Here is a 12,705-nt window from a genome sequence, read left to right as displayed (position 1 = left end):
CGTGCCTATAAATCCAGCACTTGGGAGGTACAGACACCAGAGTCAGAAGTTCAAGGTCATCTTTAGCTATATAGTGTGTTCAAGGCCAGCCTGGAATACATGACACTTTGTCTTCAAACAAACAACACCAACATGTGGTGGTGGCTCAGCTGGTGAAGTGCCTGCTGGGTAAGCAGGAACACCCATGTTTGGATCTCCAGCACCAGGAAAGGCCAGCATGGCTGCCCACATTTGTAATTCTGGCTCTGGGGTTGGGAAGGGGCCATGAACAGAGATAGCTGTATCTCCTGAGCTCATTGGCCAGCCAGTCTAGCCAATCAGTGAGCTCTGGGTTCAGCGAGAGACACTGGATGTCAACTTCCGGCCTCTACATTGCAGGCACACACATGTGCACATGAACTTGCACTACACATAGACATAGAAAAAGAAGGAAAAATACAGTAGCTGACCTGTCCTGAGAAGAACTTTTATCCCGACTTGATTCACAAACACAAGACAGAGAGAGCTGAGAATGGTGTGAACTTTTGAAAGCTCAAAGCCCACCACTCCCAGTGACACACCTCCTCCCATGGGGCCACACCTTGTAGGCTTTGCCAAACATTTCCACCAACTGAAGACCAGGCATCCAAACATAGGAGCCCATGGGGCCATTGTCATTCAAACCACCAGAACATGGAAGATTGATTTTTACTCAGAGTCTCAGAAGAGTCAGTCTCTATTCAGTCTCTAGCTACATGGCTCTGTTGCTGTGACCAGAAGCAAGTCTGAGCATCATAGTGATCATGTGTTGGCAAAGCAGTTCACTTCATGTGAACAGGAAGTAGAGAGCGTTTCTGGGGAGCAAGGTGGGAGCAGGGGAAGGCACAGATATAGTCCTCAAAGGCACAGCCCAGTGACCTAATTCCTCCAGTGAGGCCCCACCTCCTGACATTTCCACACCTAGTAATGCCACCAGTTGTAAATCAACCAATAGATTAATCCATCGATGAAATCAGAGCCTTTGTGGTCCATCCTTATTCCAAAAGCCACATCTGTGCTCACTATTTTCTCTGGGGACCATGCCTTCAATACATGAATTTTTGGGGGAATAGATACTTTAGCCATAATAAGAAGTGGATGGTGCTTGCCTTGGTTCTAACAGTCAGGGGTTGAGCCAGCTGTGGCAGCTGGCTCCCTCAGCACATTGGCCTTCTGGTTCGGCTTGGTGACAGGTCAGAAGGAGGTCAAGTCTACCTTCCCTCTGATGGAGCACTTCAAGCATCTCGGCAAGTGTTGGGCATTCTCCCAGATGCCGGGTGACACATCACACAATCCCGACCCTCCAAATGGTGGGTGTTGCACCCTCCCACAAGAGGCAAAGATTAGAAGAAATATATGATTAGAGCTGAAGGGACATCACTGAAATAAAACTCCTCCGAGGCTCCAGGAATTCCCTAGCACTTTAATGTTAATGTGCTTTTGGAAGCCCCTTCAGGTAGCCCCAGAACATGGTGACCTAAAAGGTTGAAGCCAATCCTAAGAAGGCCTTGTAGATGCTCCCATGAGAAAGCTGGCTACCAGGTGCATGGAAGGAGACCATAGCAGCCTACAGTGCCCTGGCTCAGCAGTCAGCTCAGAATCTCAGAGACCTCAGAACAACTTTAGCTTTCCCAAGGCCAGTTCCCATCACCTTTGTCACATTCCCACTGTGTGCACTAAGATGAGCTGCATGGAAGTGACTCAGGTGTCAGTAAAATGGTGCCATCCTGTCTGTCCACCCTGAAGCTCCTTTTTCCTGGAGCTCAACCCTTTTCCCCACCCACTAGTCTTCCTTCCTGCCACAACAGATCCAGGGAAACATCCCTGGTGGCCTTGGGTTTTCTAGACTGACAGCAGCTTTACTCCTGGGGCACTCTCTCTAGTCTGTAGCCTGGCATAACAAAAAGGGCTGCAAAAAAGCAGCAAGGAAGCCACAAGCCAACAGTTACAGAACCCTTGTGTAGGGTCATCCAGTCTTGCTGGGTTGGAGAATGGCCTATTGTGGTGACCAGAGAAAGTGTGTGTGTGTGTGTGTGTGTGTGTGTGTGTGTGTGTGTGTGGTCATGTGAAGTAATAGTATTTACACCTTGGATGCCATACTGCAGGTGGTTGTTTGTTAAAAACTGCGTGCTTTGTCTCTGAGGATTGTGGGAAGATTCCAGATGACATATTTGAGGTGATAGCCATCTAAGGTGAGAGCTTAGCTGGGAGCCTGGGCTGGATCTGGGCCCTTCTAGTGTGTGTGTGTGTGTGTGTGTGTGTGTGTGTGTGTGTGTATCCCCCCGATTGATAGCCATTCCCGGGGTCATTGTCATATTGTGTCACAGAGGCATAAAGTACTTACATGCTGGTCCTTCAGTGTCATGCCCCCCCACCCCCATTCCTGGTGCGAAGGGCAATGTGTTCAGGGTTCCTGCAGTGTTTGTAGCATTGGGAGAATTCTGATTTGGCTTGGTTCTGTTTGGTACTCTGGTGGTCCTGGAAGATGTCACCTCACTGTGGAACAGCTAGACAAATTCTCTTGGAAGCCTTGGCAGAAAGGGTTCTTCAAGTAGTGAGGAAACCCACTGTCTAGGGCTGTGGTCAGAAGACAGCTCACACTGTCCTGGTCTAGTCTTTTACAGCTTCCCCACGGCAGTTTCTTCAAGAAATCAGGAGGCCCAGAAAGTGGGCACAGGCCTGCCCAGCTGTCTGTCTTCTCCAGAATGTGCTGTTGCAAGAAAGCACCTCCTTTCCTCCAGCCTCTTCACTCTCCACCACCACCACCAGAATCAGTAGCAAATGATTGTTTAAATAGCTACACCACCAGTCACATAAGAAATAGGGACTCTCTCCTACCCCTACAGGGCCATCAGAACAAACCGGAGGACTATTTGCTAGTATCCTGCCCCCCCCCACCCCCGCCCACTGAGAGCAAACTGGGAATGGGCAGCTGAGGCAGTGACTTGGAGAAGTGACTTAGCCATCATATTCAGTTTAATTAATACTCATTGTGGTTGAAACTACACTTTTCATTTGGAAGGTGACAAGTGTACATTGGTCCCGTAAGTGCTTCCTAAAATGGGATTTTGTTGCTCTGACAGACAGAAAAACTTTTTTCTTTAAGCCCCTCATCCATCTAGATTGGGAAGCCCAAGTTTGATGTTTCAAGAACCCCTTGCCAATCAAGTAGCTTCAAGATATTAGTATTTTATGTGTCTGAGTGTTTTTGCCTGTGTGTATGTCTGTGTGTACCATGTGCGTGCGTAGTGCCCACAGAGGCAAGAAAGTTGTGTCAAATCCCCTGGAGCTGGAGTTACATATGGTTGTGAGCCACTAAGTGGCTGTTGGGAATCAAATCCAGGTCCTCTGTAGCAGCAGCCAGCGCTTTAACCACTGAGCCACCTCTCCAGCCTGTTGAGCAGCATTCTATTTATTTGCTGTCCACATTCTTTTACTGTTTGTCTGTTCATATTCAGTAACTGGGTTTACATTGCTAAGTTTTTAAAAAAAATTTTAAAAATACATATTACAGAGACCAGTCATTTTTTTCAGATAGGCATTTGGAAAACATCCTTTCCAAACTTGTGGCTTGTCTTTTGATTTCTTAGCAGTGTCTTTTTCAGATGATGGAAGTCTTAAATTTGGAGATATTTGATCTATTAATTTTCTTTGGCTTAAACATTTTTTTTCCTATCTGAGAAGTATTTGTCTGAACCAAGTCTGAATCTATTTTTCTGCACTGTTTTATTAGAAATAGTATCCTTTTGGGTTTTATATTTTTGTCTGATACATTCAGTTTAGTTTTTGTACATATGCATTTTTTTGCATATTAGAAACTGTAACTGCTAATTCTGTCACTTGGTTCTAGAATTAACTAACCTCCGTGATGGTATTTCCTGGAAGGACTAATAGGGAAGATGACCCTCCCCTAGAGTGGGCAGTGCCTTGTCGCAGTGGGCCAGCCTTTGCCCTTTGCCGGTGAGGGGCTGGGCCCTGTTGAGGAACAGCTGCCATCAAGACATCCTAAAGCTATGTCATTAACAAGGAATGGTTTTGACAAAAGGACAAGTGTGTGGAAGGATGGAAGGATATAGAACATCCATTCAAAAACCCAGTTGTTTGTGTTAAAGATGTCAGAGGAGCTCCAACCATTGGTACGGAGCACTTAGCTATCTTTGTTAGAATACTGAAGAGAAACAGAACTGACAGAATGATTGTTTACCAGAAGGGGCTTCATCAGATTGGCTGAAATGGGGCCAGGGTTGGCAGTCTAGCAATGGCTGGCTGGGAGCCTAAGAATCCAGGAGCTGCTCAGTCCATGAGCTTGGACTCTGCAAAAGTCCTCGACTTGGTTCTGAAGTCTCGGAGTATTCCTGAAGAGCCACAGGTCTTCAGTCAGTGTCAGAAGCCGATATCAGCAGAGGGTGGCACATACAGAAGGTGGCTGTTGTGACATTGCAACTGCTTAGATTCTAACAGTAGTTTGGGGAGAACTGACATTTTTGCAAGGCTGAGTCTCTGCTCCATGAACATGGTACTCCTCTCTATTTATTTTGCCGTCACTTTCTCTTATCCATGTTTTCTAATTCCCCAGCTTATAACTCTTACAGGATCATTAGATTTTACTCAAAGTAATTTTTAGTTTTAGGTGCTTTAGACAATAACAAACTGATTTTTTGCTTCCATACTGCAGCAGTCATCAGACTTGTGACTTCCAAGGGTGTGGAGTTTGCTGTCTGCCAGAAAGCAAGTAATCCTTCAGTGGATGCCAAGTCTCGCTTCTAATCCTGCTCATTTCTGACATTATCAGCTCGGTAGAAGCATCTGACCCAAGAATGTCAATTATAAGGTTGTTGCTAAGCAACCAATTACAAATTGGTATTCCTATAAAGTCACTAGAACAGCTCCCAGAATTCAGGGAAATGTATAAAGAGAATTGCAATGTATAAAAAAGGAGGCATGAACCTTCCATGCCCTCTCAAAGATGCACCTCTTTAGGAACCTCCAGATGGCTGTATCTGGAAGCCTCCAAAGCCTTTTACATTTCTTATGGAGGCTTCAGTGCATAAGTGCTGGGTGATCAACTTCAGCTCCACCCTTAGGGGAGGCTGGAAGTTCCATCCTTCTAACCCTGGCAGTGGCTACCTGACCCTATAGACTGCCAGCTGCCAGTTACTTCATTAGCATACAAAGGCATCCTTCTGAAGGTTCCGGGAATTGTATGAGTTATACGCCAGGAAACAGGAAACACACACACACACACACACACACACACACACACACACACACACGAGAGAGAGAGAGAGAGAGAGAGACATAATAATGCAATATCACAGATGCCATTGTAAGACACTTAAAACATTTCAATTACTTATTATAACAGAAATACAATTATTTTCATATATTACCTCATATGCAGTGACCTTGGCAAAGTCATATGAGTTTAAGCGGCTCTTTTGCAACGTTTTTTTAACAACAACAAAAAAAAGCTTTACTTTTCCTTGTTTTATATTGCTACTTTTTAAAAAATATATTTTATTAATTTATTCATATTACATCTCAATGGTTATCCCATCCCTTGTATCCTCCCATTCCTCCCTCCCTCCCATTTTCCCCTACTCCCCTCCCCTATGACTGTGACTGAGGGCGACCTCCTCCTCCTGTATATGCTCATAGGGTATCAAGTCTCTTCTTGGTGGCTTGCTATCCTTCCTCTGAGTGCCACCAGGCCTCCCCATCCAGGGGATATCGTCAAATATGGGGCACCAGAGATCGTGTGAAAGTCAGATCCCACTCTCCACCCAATTGTGGAGAATGTCCTGTCCATTGGCTAGATCTGGGTATATATTTTCACTTTTTATTTGAAAGTAATTCCAAACCTAGCAATGGCAGGAAAGTGCAAAGACCTGTCCTATGCCTTCATTTCTCAGTTTCACTCGCTCTCATCAGCCAGGCCTATACTGTTTTGGGGACAAACAGGGATCCACATTTTATTTAGTTTTCACTTGCCTTCAGTCTTCTTAAGTTTGAAACCATTTAAAATTTATTTTATTATTTGCACGTGTGCGTGTGCGCACATGTGGAGATAGGAGGGCAGTTTTCATGTCCTGGGGACGAAATTTAGGTTGTCAGCTTTAGCTGCAAGGCCTCTTGCCTGCTGAGCCATCTTGCCACCCCTCGGAAATAATTTAGGCTCTTCTATGATTACCACATCTTAAGAATTTTGACTACTTTTAAATTTGGGTCTGTCTGGTGGTTCTAGAGTGCATCCAGGAAATACGTTTTTGGCAGAACGCTACCAGTGTGGTGCTATGGTCATCGCTGGCGACACTAATGACAGAAGATGGATCTGAAAGACCCTGGAGCTTATACCTATTCCTCTTTGGTGGGAGAGCTGACCTCTGGCTGAGGTGAACAAAGCAGGACGGTGGAGAGACAAGACCCTGGACCAATATGTACATCCCTGGTAGGCAAGGCTGTGTCCAGGGCTTCTTATGGACAGACCTTGGTCCTTGGCACGCATAGTCCTTAAAATGTTAAATGGAGTTTTTTTGTTGTTGTTGTTTGTTTGTTTTTGTTTAATAGTAAGAGAAACTAGGAACCCAGTTAGACTAACAAAAGCATGTAACAGTGTGTGGTGCCCCTTCCACGCCCATCTTGGGCTGTGGTTGTTTGCTGCACATCCGGCTGCTGGCCAAAGCAGACATTGTCCTGCTGGGACTTTGGCCGTGAGGCATACACATCTGTGCTCTGCCCACACTGCATAATAATGAAGGCTGGAGTCTGCACTCACTCTGTCACTCTCTGAAGGAGCATTTCCCCTCTGAACCTCTGCCATAGCTGTACTTACAACTTGACACTTAGATATTATGCTGACAAGACGGAGGATGTGACTCTAGTGGGCTATGTCTGTGCTGCCTTCCCATGACAGCTGACTCCATCTGGGTGAGATGGCATCTGCTAGATTGCTCTTTTGTAAAGTTATCACTTTTCAAAGGATTAACAGGGAGATGCTTTGGATCTCTGTTAAGATCTCTCATGCCTTATTCAATGTCTATCCACCACAGTTAGTAGACACAATTGCCAAATGGTGATCATCGTTCCCCTGCCCCACTACTTCTTCTAAACTTATTCTATGGTAAAGAAAAGCTCTCCCACTCCTTCTCAATTATTGTTATCATTTTTTTTAAATCAGTGCAGACTCATGAATTTCTGAGGGAAAATAAAAGTTAGCTCACAGAAAATGCATGGCACATGGTTCTGTACCATTGTTTAATGTGGCTTGAAGTATCAGTTCTGAGATTCCTGGAGATCCAAACAAAATGTGAAACGCTATCCCTAAGTTTTTATATCCCCAGATTGAAAACAAACCGGCAACTAGAGCATGAACAGATAGACCGCTGGAATGGAGCCGTGCAGAACCCAGACAGTCTACAAACAGCGCGACTGTGTAGGTGTCTGGGGGGAAATCGCTGGGAGTCATGCCTCACCCCAGATACTGGGTCAGTTCTTAGTTGTCCAATGCTGAACTGCCAACACTCACAGCCTGCTGCACGTCTGTAACAGAGACCCGAATTACAGCAAGCCCACATTGCTACAGACATCTGTTCTCTGTGTGTATGTCTTATATTAAAAACAAGATACAGCAAATGTGTACTGAACACTAGGTTTTTTTTTTTTTTTTTCAAATGAAGAAGATAGAGAATAAGTAAGTATCTGGGCTTGCTTGTGAAGGCAGATTTGAAGAGTGAACAAGAAACAATAGGTTGTTGTTTGGGGCAAGAGAATGGGTATGGGCGAAGAGACTGTTCTTTACTGTTTATTTTTTCTGCTGCTGTTGATCATAGGCCTGGATGATTCATCTCGAATGCTAAAATCCTGAATACTGAAAAACCCAAAGACTATTATGGGTCAACTCTAAGACCCGCCCCCCCCCCCCCCCACACACACACACACTGAGCAGGATGTATGGAAAGCACTTTCCTGGCATTCCTGAGGCCCTGAGTTCAATGACCAGCAGCCCTGAATTCACAGTTCTGAAACACGAGGCCCATATGTGGGTTGTAAGAGGAGAGGGGGAGGGGGATGACAGGGGTAAGGGGAGGATAGGGATGTAAACAAGGACCAGAAAGCCAAATTTTGGGGAAGAAATTGGTGCAGTTTTGATTTATTGTTTGTTGGTGAGAGTCTTTCCAGAGGCGGCTAGTATGGGTTGGGAGGACCAGGTGGGAAGACTCTCTTCTGAAGCTGTGTTTCTGAGAAGAAGTGTTCTTAAGAGCTGGACACTGTCCACCTGCAAGCATGGCTCTTTGTGGATACAGATAGATGTCATATCTATATCTATCTATCTATAACACACACACACACACACATACACACACACACACACACACACACACACACACACACACACACACACACACACACACACACACACACACACACACACCAGAGCTTTGGCAGGTAGCTCAGGCTGGCCTTGGTCTGTGATTTTGCTATTTCAATCTCTTCCTCATGCTGAGATGATCCAAACCCATTTTCTTTTTGAAAGACAGAATGGGGTGGTGGTGGCGGCGGCGGCAGCGGCGGCGGCGGCGGCGGCGGCGGCGGCGGCGGCGGCGGCGGCGGCGGCGGCAGCAGCAGCGCATGCCTTTAATTAGAACTCGAGAGGCAGAAGCATGTGGATCACTATGAGTTCGAGGCCAGCATGGTCTACAGAACAAGTTTCAGGACAGTCAAGGCTACACAGAGAAGGCTACACTTATGTAAAAAAAAAAAAAAAAACCAAACCAAACCAGACAACCGCCCCACCCCTACCCCTGTTAAAAAAAAAAAAGATAGATGGACCATATTGCCTCCTAGCTATTTTAAAGATAAACAATAAAATCGGAAACATCTGCTAATGGGCAAGCCCAGTTGGTCTTTTAAAAAGGTATCTTTATTTTTGTGCTGTGTGCCTGTTTGGGGGTGGGGTGGGGTGGCGGAGTGTGTGCAACAGTATGTGTGTGGAGGTAAGAGGATAACTTTGAGGAGTCACTTCCGTTTCCACCTTTATATGGGTCTGGAGATTTGAATTCACGTTGTCAGGCTTGTCCGGCAAACACCTTTACCTGCTGAACCATCTTGCTGGCCTCGAGCTTGTCCTGAGAGACTAAAGAAGTGCAACAGGAACAAACATGTTTTATCCACCCACATTTCTGCTGCCAGTGTACCTCAGAGCATCCCTAACTTTTATTAGAGTTCATTCTGTGTATAAAAGCCCTCTTTCAAAAACCTTTTATATCTCCACTGGGAGACCTATTGCCCACTGTGCTTTAATATATTAAGAAACATCATTTTGTAAATGTGGCCAGGCCAAACCATCTCATTTCCTGATTTACCCACGGTATTCTGGTTAACGGTCGAGCCAATTCATGATAAATACATGGCCAAAATTTGGGCACAGGACTGAATGGACATCGCAGCTCTGAAGACAGCGTAAGATTCAAAGCTGAGACGCTCACATCCTAGCTGCAGTTAGTTAGTGGAGGGCTTACTCCAGATTCTCCCTCTTTCCAGATTCTTCCTCTTTAAAAGGGGGCTGGAGAGATGGCTCAGCATTGACTGTTCTTCCAGAGGTCCTGAGTTCGATTCCCAGCAACCACACAGTGGTTCACAACCATCTAGAATGTGATCTGATGCCCTCTTCTGGCCTGCAGGTGTACATGCAGGCAGAGCACTGAATACATAATAGTAAATAAATAAACCTTAAAAAAATAATAATAAAATGGGAAGCACACAAGGTGCACAGGCCTGTGCGTCTTAAATCAGTGCTAGTCAGTGAAACTTAAAAACTTCTAGTGCTCACACTGGAGCAGTGCTTTCTCAGCCTGTGCGCTTGTTGGGAGTCAAAGGGCTCTTTCACCCGGATCGCCTAAGACCACCGAAAAACACAGATGTTGAACATTACAATGCACAACGGTAGCAAAGTTATAGTTATGAAGTAGAAACAGAAATAATTTTATGGTTGGGGGGAGGCCACCACAACTTGAGCTGTATTAAAGGGTCTCAGCATTAGGAAAGGCTGAGGAGACACTGCCTTAGAGGATGAACCAGGGGGCTGGAGAGTGGAGAGCTGGCTCGGAGGATAGGAGCCTAGCCCAAGCCATGCACCTCAGATATACCCACTAACACACAAATAAACGAACATATGAAGGCGTGGCGGCACACACCTTTAAAACCCAACAACTGCGAGGCAGAGGCAGTTGGATCTCTGAGTTCGAGGCCAACTTGGTTATAGCGAGACCTGGTAACAATGGTAATAAAAAATGAAACAATTAAAAAAAAATCACTTCAACCGATGACTTTAAAGATTAGCAAATCATACCTCTCTACCTTAATTCAGAGAGTTAACAATCACCACTTGGGACTGATGGCCACTCTGCTGAACACTGAGAAGATTTACAGCGGCCAGTAAGTGCTTCCAGGGCAGAGAGAAGTCTGGGGCTGGTACTAACCAACCCCCCACCTGGAGTACAGCCGTCTATGGGGCGGGATCTATTTGAAGAGATGATTACACGGGGTCGGGGAGGGTCCAGCCCTCAATGGAGGAGCGGCGATACCCCAGTCCTATAAAACCAAGACTCCCGTACATCGAAGGCATTTTCTAATTGTCCAAGTTGGCCTCGAGGGCTGGCCACAGGGCCCAGTTCGGAGGACCCAAAGAGCGGTGCAGAGGGGCTTGCAGAAGGGGGCGATAGGTCCGCGAGGGTGCCGTCGTCAAGGAAGGAGAGTCCCTAGAGCCGGCAGGCTATTCTAGACCAAGCCCGGCCTGCGTGGCACGGGTGGCGCTTACAGCACCCGGAGCCGACCATCACACTGAGCTACACTGCTCAGTCTTCGCGTTGGGCTCGCAGACGCCAACTCGGGCCCACTCCGATGTCTCCCAGCTCCTGAGTGGTTAGCGGGCCGGGATTAACCTTTCACCTCCGCGCTCCGTCCAATCACAGGGCGGCTTTCATGCGGCCGCCGGGTGAGCAAGCGAGCGGGGCGCGGAACGGCGGCGCGACGCCGGTGGGATTCTCCAAGCCGCTGTGCGCCGTCGCCGCGGGCCGAGCGCGGGCTGCGGGCGAGCAGGGCGCTGCGCAGTCTCCGCAGGCGCGGGCGGGAGGGGTCGGGGCGCGGCGCGGGCGGCTCCGGGCCCAGGTGAATGGAGTAACGTGACAGCGGGAACGAGGCGACGGCGAGCGGCAGGAAATGGCGGCGGCGGCGGCGGCGCCGGGCGGCACCGGGAGGCCTGGGCTGTGACGCGCGCGCCGGAGCGGGGGTCCGATGGTTCTGGAAGGCCCGCGGCGCCCAGTGCTGCAGGTGAGGCGGGCTCCCGCTGGGCCGCTTTGTGTCCGGGTCCGGGCGGGTGGGGTGGGGTGGGGGGGAATGGCAGTGCCCGGCCCGCCTCTTGCGCGAGGCCCGCGCGGGCGCCGGGAGCAGGCCGCGACGCTGAGCCCGGGCGGGTGACGGTCCAACGCGGGCTTCGGGCATCCGGGGACCCCGAGCCAGGGCCTCTCCGTGCCCCGGCCTTGGGAGGAGCGGGCTTTGACAGGTCCTGTTCCACCGTCGAAGGCTGGGCGAAGACAGGAGGTGTCCACGCGGACCGGCATCCCGGGAGCGATCCGGGCCTGCCGAATGGCGCAGGACCCCCTGGACGCCTCCAGGGGATCAGGAGGGGGACAAGGCCTGGGCGAGGTGCGGGCTGGAACCCTGGGAAGGACTGGACTGTTGTGTGTTTATTGGCAGGTGACCAGGCCTGGCCCCAGGGGGGTGGGTGGCCTAGGCCATCTTTCTTTGCTTCTCCCCCTCCTCAGATCGTTGTGTTTGGACCCTGTTTAGGAGCCTTCCTTGCTTGAAGGGGCTTTCATTAGGTGTGCATTTCAAACTAATACATCAGATTGGTGTGGGGTGCCTAGCAGAGCCGAGCTGCCCTTGTCACTTTGCGTGCAGGACAGAACCAGTGTCCTTAAGATTTGCCTAAAGGAGTCGTTGATCCATAGCCCTTGCTTTTGTGAGCAGAGTTGTGGTTAAATAATACTGTCATGTCCAAAGTATTGTGATGATCAAGTGTTGAAAACCTTCGTCTGAGGAAAGAGAATTACTTGGGAGTTCGCTCCTGCCTGAGTTTCTGAATCTCTGCAAGTCCTGATGGTCAGTTTTCTGCAGAGCTGCACTATCAGGAGAAAAGGGCGCAAGTTAAGAGTTGAGCAACTTGGAAAATGTTTTTGAAGCCTGCTGTAAAAATACATCCATTAAGTTGGAAATTCATTGGTATAAATGTTTTCTAAGTAAAATGTCCATTTTAACCAAAGGCTCAGAAATTTACTAAAAGGTGAATTCTGGGTGAGGCTTGTGTAGCGAACAGTAGTTTTGATATCTTGGGAAACTGAGTTCTGGAATAATCTGTTCCATCAAGTGTCTCTCAGGCTACCTGTGGCATATGCAGTGTGTAATATAAGCAGTGCACATGCTCATGAATAGAGTGTATTTCACAGAACTGTAGGCACTAAGAGTTGCTTTTCTGTTTTGTTTTTCGAGACAAGGTTTCTCTGTGTAGCCTTGGCTGTCCTGAACTTGCTTTGTAGACCAGGTTGGCCTCCAACTCACAGAGATCCACCTGCCTCCGCCTCCCAATTGCTAGGATTAAAGGCGTGCGCCACCACCGCCCTGCTAAGGGTT

At 48.0% G+C, this 12,705-nt stretch overlaps 1 protein-coding gene across 4 annotated transcripts in view; it reads left to right on the top strand.

Moving 5' to 3' along the window:
• The first annotated feature begins 11,169 nt into the window (after positions 1-11,169).
• Dicer1 (dicer 1, ribonuclease III) overlaps positions 11,170-12,705 on the top strand; it is a 70,805-nt gene continuing 69,269 nt past the window's right edge. For 2 of the 4 annotated variants that reach the window (XM_051150918.1, XM_051150924.1), the window contains exon 1: positions 11,170-11,346. The gene's annotated coding sequence lies outside the window, so the exon portion shown is untranslated. The remainder of the gene's footprint in view (positions 11,347-12,705) is intronic. The other 2 variants (XM_051150941.1, XM_051150932.1) reach the window with 1 other exon arrangement.

This window comes from Acomys russatus, chromosome 1 (assembly GCF_903995435.1).
Source record: "Acomys russatus chromosome 1, mAcoRus1.1, whole genome shotgun sequence".
NCBI classification, from domain to species: Eukaryota; Metazoa; Chordata; class Mammalia; order Rodentia; family Muridae; genus Acomys; species Acomys russatus.
Note: the sequence above shows the minus strand (reverse complement) of the source record. Positions and strands in the feature narration are given on the sequence as shown.